Genomic DNA, 7559 nt, shown 5'->3' with positions numbered 1-7559 from the left:
TCTAAACTGTTTTATGATCAGAGATTATTTAATGGGAAAGAAAATAGCTTTTCAGGTCTTTTCTAGATACAACTCATTTGAACACATAACTTTTTTTTTTAATAAGTTTATTTATTTTATTTATTTATTTTTGACTGCGTTGAGTCTTCGTTGCTGCACGTGAGTTTTCTCTAGTTGCGGTGAGTGGGGACTGCTCTTCCTTGCGGTTCACGGGTTTCTCACTGCAGTGTCTTCTCTTGTTGCGGAGCATGGGCTCTAGGCACGCAGGCTTCAGTAGTTATGGCTTGCGGGCTCTGGAGTGCAGGCTCAGTAGTTGTGGCACACGGGCTTAGTTGCTGCGCAGCATGTGGCATCTTCCCAGTCCAGGGCTCGAACCTGTGTCCCCTGAATTGGCAGGCGGATTCTTAACCACTACGCCACCAGGGAAGCCCTGAACAGATAACTTAGTTTTGTATTTACTTTTGATGCTTGGACTGGAAGTATACAAATGGCAAGCCTAGAAAATGATGGTGATTTGATAGAAGGTAGCTCATCGTTGCTACTCAGAGTGTGGTCTAAAGACTGATTTAGATGAGCAAACTGGTAAAGGTCTATGATGAGACATACAGAAATTGAGAGTCATCATTTAGAAACTTCCATAGCAGTTTGACATAGCTGTGACATCCAAGCCTGTGATCACTTTTCCAGAAATTCATTTTATTTTAGCTTACCAAAATTTCAGTCCATTATGGACTGGAGGAAATAAGAACTGTGTTCACTACCACAGATAGTTTAAGAAGCACCACTTTTTTATTTAATTATTTTTTAAATTGAAGTATAGTTGATTTACAATGTTGTGTAAGTTTCTGTGTACAGCAAAGTGATTCAGTATCTATCTATCTATTCTTTCTCATATTCTTTTCCATTATGGTTTATTACAGGATATTGAATATAGTTCCCTGTGCTATACAGTAGGTCCTAGTTGTGTATCTATTTTATATATAGTAGTTTGTATCTGCTAATCCCAAACTCCTAATATATCCCTCCCCCACCCCCTTTTCCCCTTTGGTAACCATAGTTTGTTTTCTATGTCTGTGGGAAGCACCACTTTAGAGTCTGTAATTCCATCATTTTATGTAAGATGGATCAAAATAGAGACAATGGATCCACCCACGACAAGGAGGTTAGAGCAGTCATCTAGTTATGTGTTAACCATTACTCAGGAGCTTTAATGGTAGGTGTGGAAGGAAAGGAATACATCCATCTTGGAAATACTATCCAGGAGAAGGAACAGGATGAAGTCCTGAATTGGACCGGCCGTGTGACAAGGAGGCACATGCTGCCCCAATATTAGCCTGGATCGTGTTGCTCCCAATAGATATGGAAAAGCTTCATTGACAGTAGAGCCTTGAAAACACCAGGAATTCTGACTTTTTAGTTTTAAGTTAGTGATGGCAAAACATCTATTTAGAAATTTGTAGTGAACCATGAAAGACTGTGGACCACAGCTGAAGAGTTCAATGTTAGAAACTTAGAACAGATGGGAAATTCTTCCTGATAGTTTTACTGAGAAAGAGAGGTTCCCCGCTTCACATTTTCTGATGTTTGAAATAACATTATTTGCAACTTTCCTTCTTTTTCCTTACAAGGTTGATGCAATACATGGGAGTGGATGAAGGACACATGCTCAGACCACTCCTACCTTTGGAGGACGTGTTGGCATATTCCAAGCACTGAAAAATGCCATAGCTGATAGCCCATAATAAAAGTAGCAAAGCCTGCTTAATGATGATGTATCTCGATGTTCTAAGGAAAATAATTTTTGGTATCTCAGATTTGAATTTTGTCAAAGAAATAACATTAGAAATAAGTAATGGTTAACTCTCTCCAGGTTATTTCTATAAAACCTGTTCTTTTTTTCTTAACCTTTGAATAGAGTTGAAATAATGTTATTAGTGCTAACAACAGTATTACTATGATTTCTGATTTCTAATTGTACTATTATTAATGATGTTAGTTTATTTAAAACTTTTTGTAAGTTTATAGGGTTTTTATAGACTGTAATAATGATCCATATGGACAACCATTTATATTGTTTCTTCTGTGGAAATTCTATTTCAGAGTTGTGGCTAGAGGAGTGAGTGGTGCTTCCTCTGATTCACAGCACACACACACACACACACACACACACACACACACACACACACACACACACACACACACACACACACACACACACACAACTACCAGATAGTCTCTTTTGACTTTTTGGTGCTGGTAGTGAAGGAAATGTTGGGACTCATTTGAAGATTCATCCCTCTAGGTCTAGGAAATATAGGAGTTCACCCAAAATGTAATGTGGCTTGTTTGTTTTTAAGATATATATTATAGCTGTATTGGCTTCACATTTGGAAAGAAGTTCATGTCATTTTACGTTCTTTTATCAAATACCTAACCCACTCCCATTTCAGCTCTGCTACCCAAGGAAGAGGCACAAATCCACTTGCTGCTGGGCTCCTAGGGGAATGAAGAGTAGAAAGATATCTCTCCCTAAGCTTTGGGAGTCTTGCTGAGTGTGAACCTGACACTGAACAAATGGCAGAGGCCAAGACAGTGTCAGCTAAATCATCTCCCTTTCAGGTTATTAATGCATAGAAAATGTATAGGCAAAGTTATAATTTCTGTTTTTTCTGTTTTTCTTTCCTGACCATCCTTCTAAAACTCCCCATTGCCTCTCCTTTTCATGTGTGTGTGTTTTCCCCTCTGTGTGGGCATCTTTGATGAGCAAGGAGGGCCTGCTTACACATTGCACATCATTCGGGCTGTCGTCTTGTGTGCCGGGTATTTCAATGTGATTGCATCTCTATTCATCTCCTGACAGAAGTGGCAATGGTGCAGACAGGGGTATTTGTTATTGAAACAAACAAAGCCTGTGGTGTTAGAGATTTGTATGCAAAACCTTCACAACAAAACTAAGTAGCTATTTACTTTAAATATGCCAATTAACTGTTACTAATGTACAGTGCACTTCTAGGTTAAGGATGATTGATAGTAACACGCAGTGAAATGTTCTTCAACTACAGTCAGGAAATGTAAATGTACAAAATGGAAAGAACCAGCGGGCTGACAGCACTAGTTATATGTTTCAAAACAACACTTTCAAATTGTTCCCTTATTGTTCTTTCATCCTTTCTTGGTTCTGCACTTCCACAGCCTGGTAGCCAACAGTGTACTAAGAAAGTTTCGGAAAAAAAAAAGTTTTAGTATGAAGTAAACATCACGGGCCTAATCTCATTTGTTTTACTCAGGCAGAACTCTTAGGAACCACAGTGGGAGTTTTGCTTGACTGAAGAGAATAGTCTTGTCTCTTTTAAATGTCTGACATTGAATCTGTTGCTATTACCAAACTAATTAAAAGGAGAGATGACTTCTCCTTTAGTTGCTATGTCCTGTCTCAGCAGACAGTCACTTCTTCATTTGCTCTAGATCGGCACCACCCAAAAGTAATACAATGAAAGGCATAAATGCTATAGCCACATATATATTTTTAAATTTTCGAGGGGCCAAATTTTAAAAAGTAAAAAGAAACAGGCGACATTAATTTTAATAACATTTTATTGAATGCAATCTATGTAGATTATCATTTTAACATGAAATCGATATAAAATAAGGTATTTTGCATTTTTTCCCTTCACACTAAGTCTTTGAAATTTGGTATATTTTATGCTTATTCAGAAGAATTGGCTTATGCCATTTCAGCAGAACCACATCTCAAGTTTCTGGTAGCTTTCTGTGGTCAGTGTTTACTACATGGAACAGCACAGCTCTAAATGTCACCATTTGAAGATCAGTGTAGTGTCCTTTATTAAAATGTTTGCTTTGAACAGTCAGGAAAAGCTGGATATGCATCCCGAATCAACACAATGATGCAATTACTGTTCAATTCTGCCAATTACTGTTAAAGCCCATTGTTTTGTCGTGGAAAGGTTAGTGAAATTCATAAATTCAGTCAGCTGACTGATAATTTTATAAATCTACCTGGCTGTTAAAATGCTAAAATGTTTGTGCCATAGATACTGTGTATATATTCTTTTAGTAAAATTTCAAAAGAAAAAAGGGGATTACTTTAAAAATGAAAATATAATATCAAAGACCTTTAGATGTACATCATTTAAATGTCAGTTGAACACTTTTTTTTTTTTGTGGTACGCAGACCTCTCACTGTTGTGGCCTCTCCCTTTGCGGAGCACAGGCTCCGGACGCGCAGGCTCAGCAGCCATGGCTCATGGGCCCAGCCGCTCCGTGGCATGTGGGATCCTCCCGGACCGGGGCACGAACCCACGTCCCCTGCATCGGCAGGTGGACTCTCAACCACTGCGCCATCAGGGAAGCCCTCAGTTGAACACTTGTATGATACATTTTATGTTCCTCATAACAATGAAAGTTGGGTGTGTATTGTTAGAAAAACAATCAGTAAGTGCAGATGTTTTCAAGTGAACCCTCCAAGAAAGAAAAATTAGATTGGCTTAATTCCAGTTAGTTATTTATTAATACCAGCTATAAACTAAAAAACGTAATGCAAACATGATTAGGCAGAAATTGAACATCAAGCAAGAGACGAGATAATAAATGAGGAGCTATTTTGAGGGAATAATTGATTTTTCCAAAATCAGACAAATTGTATTAATTTCGTGTCTCCAGTGTGCTACACACTGGTAAATGCTGTGGAGGTAAATGACAACAACAATAGCAACAATAGCAACACAGTTATGTCATACTTATTCAAACGTACTGAAATATTCTTTAAGTATGTAACTTTTGAAAAATCATGGAGAATTGTGGAAAGGCACCCATTTTTGCCCCTTCCCTGCTCTGCTCAGTCTTCCCTGCTCGCTGCATTTCCCAGATTTCCATGTCAGCTGACTCCCCAGTGGGAAACCCCAATGGGAAAGTAAAGGGCTGGAGGAAGGGGAAAGCCAGGTTATTTTCTCTGTGCCTCAGCTGATATCTCTGGAAATGTCCTGTGGCTTCTCTGTATCTGCAACTCCTGCTCTACCTTCCTGTCCCAGTTCCATCTTCCTCTGGGTGACCCTAAGTCCTGGCCCTGGTCTCATAGGCTCCTCCCTTTTCTCCTCTAGCCTAGAAGTCCCAGTGACTTCCTGCTATTTCCAATCTCTGGGTTGCCTCACCAATCCCTGTTCAGTGAGCCTTTCTGCTTATTTGTAACCAGTTCCCTGTGTTAAATCTATCCCCTTCCTCCATTTCAAATACTTAGAGTCTACCCCTGCCTCTACCCCATGCCCACCAGTTGAATTGTGACAGAATGAAATAGAGATTCTGGAAACAAAATGAGCCAATTTCCAAATGATTTACTAAGCATGTTGCTATGTGCACCCAAAAGTAGGCAGTGATCATTAAGAGCCACCACGAGTTTCTTAAGAGCAATTGTGACCAATTCACTCTGCTTATTTAATTGGTGGTTGAAAAAATACTGGCATTGGTACATGAGCAAGGCCTTTGAAGTGATCTCTCATGATGTCCTTGTGGTTAATAGACACATGTGTGCTGGATGATACAGATTTATTCAGATTTATAAGTTGTACTGGAAAATACCTAGAGGGAAGCATGGCTGCCTTTCAATATTTGAAGAGGGATTAGATTAGATCTTTGAAACACTAGAGGCTAGAGCCAGGATCAGTGTTTGAAGTGCAGGGAATCTGATTTTGGCTCAGTAAAGGGAAGTGCATTCTAAGAATCAGAGTTCTTCAGAAATGGAATAGCCTGTCGATGTGGAAGACAATTTCTGCCCCTGGTTATAGCCACAGGTTTTAGTGGTGTGGAAGTCGGGGAAGGGATTCTTGCATTGAACGTGAAACAGAGTATTCCTAAAGTCTCTTTCAACTGTGAAAGCTTAAGAAGTTACGGTATGGTCGTCTATGCTTGATACTAACATGGCACTTGCTGAGACTACAGAAGGAGCCCCACAACTTGCACTGCCTCTGGGCGATCATTGTTAATATAAGTGATCACTGTCCTGGTAAAGAACCAATTAATCAAATTCCTGGTTTATAAAAATATTAGTTTTTAGTTGAAAGAGAAAATGTTTTTCTCTAATTCTGAGAAAATCAGCATATTAAAAAGGGCACCAATTATCAGCAAATACTGTATAAGTATAATCATGATGATATATATTTAGAGTATAAAGATATACAAACAAGAAATTTTAAAGGTTTTAGTAAGGAATGGAGTCAGTCTTATGTGGGTTAATAGGAGAAAACTTTATAAGAAAGTTTTTGTAGAAGATGAGATTTTTAGCAGATGTTATTATAGCCTGCTTGGGCAGAAAACAGTTGAACCTCAACTGTAATCAATTAATCAATCATTCAAAAAGCCTTCATCAAGCACATGCTATATGTTTAGTATCAGAGATAGCCGTAAGCAAAATTGGTAATCAGGAGAAGTTGTATTCTTGTCTCTTTTTCTCTGCACTTGTCCACTACATGATGTCATCCATTTGAAAGATTTCCAGGGACCTCCAGTTCTCTACCCTCTACTTCTCAGGAATGGATCCGAAAATATTTTGCAGTAAGACACAAAATATGTTCTAAGTAACACTACTTGTTGAATAGAGGTATGAATGAGTGAAAGCATGTGTATACTTCTATTTAGAGAATTTCATTCACTTGTTCTGATGAATATCTTTTGGGTACCTATTATAAACAAAGCACTAAATAAATAACACATTGTCCCCACTTTCAAAAATCTCCAGGATCGTGATGATAGATCCATGCACACAGAGCTAATTGTAATACAACATGATAAGTGCTGTGCTACAGGTATTAACACAATGCTATTGTAACACAGAGGAGCACGTGATTGATCTATTAATTCAGCTGCAGTGATGGTTGGGTGAAAGGAAGGAGCTGATGGGGGAAAAGCTTCAGATAAGGAATGTCCTTGAAATTGAGACCAAAGGAAAAAATATTTCTTCCCAAAGAAAGGAGTAAGGGGAAGGATCCTGTAAGCAGCAGAAAGAGTTTGCATGGAGCCTTAAAGGTGTTTGCTTTTTGACAGCTACAGGTTTCCATTGGCATTAACCAGGGACTGAAGCACCACTGTGGGAATTTAGGGAGACATTGTCTCTAACAGGCTTTTCATGGGAAGTTGCTTACTCTCCCGTGGGGGGCCAGCCTGGTCCATTACTCTGCTATATACTTGTATATTAACAGGGCTTAATAATTACTCCTAATGAGTAATGCATATTGAGTTTTTAGTTTTCAAAAAGAAGTATTCAGTTGAAGCCTTCTGCATTAATTCTTCCTATCAAAAGTAATCTCTGCTGGCTCATTTTTTTCAGCAAGGGGTTCACTTTGTAGAAGTAAACTCAACTACAGCATGACATGCAATAATATTAATGTACTACTTACAAGATTTTTTTAAAGCATGTATTTATAACTTTAGTGGTCTCCTAGCACTCCAGTCTCTTAGCACCTGCCAACTTTTATGGCAGCTCACAAAGCAATGGTACCTCCCACCTCTCTAGATTTTCTTTTCCTCTCGTGGGGCAGGAAATATTGAAA

This window comes from Orcinus orca, chromosome 3, assembly GCF_937001465.1.
Source record: "Orcinus orca chromosome 3, mOrcOrc1.1, whole genome shotgun sequence".
Lineage (NCBI taxonomy): Eukaryota > Metazoa > Chordata > Mammalia > Artiodactyla > Delphinidae > Orcinus > Orcinus orca.
Note: the sequence above shows the minus strand (reverse complement) of the source record.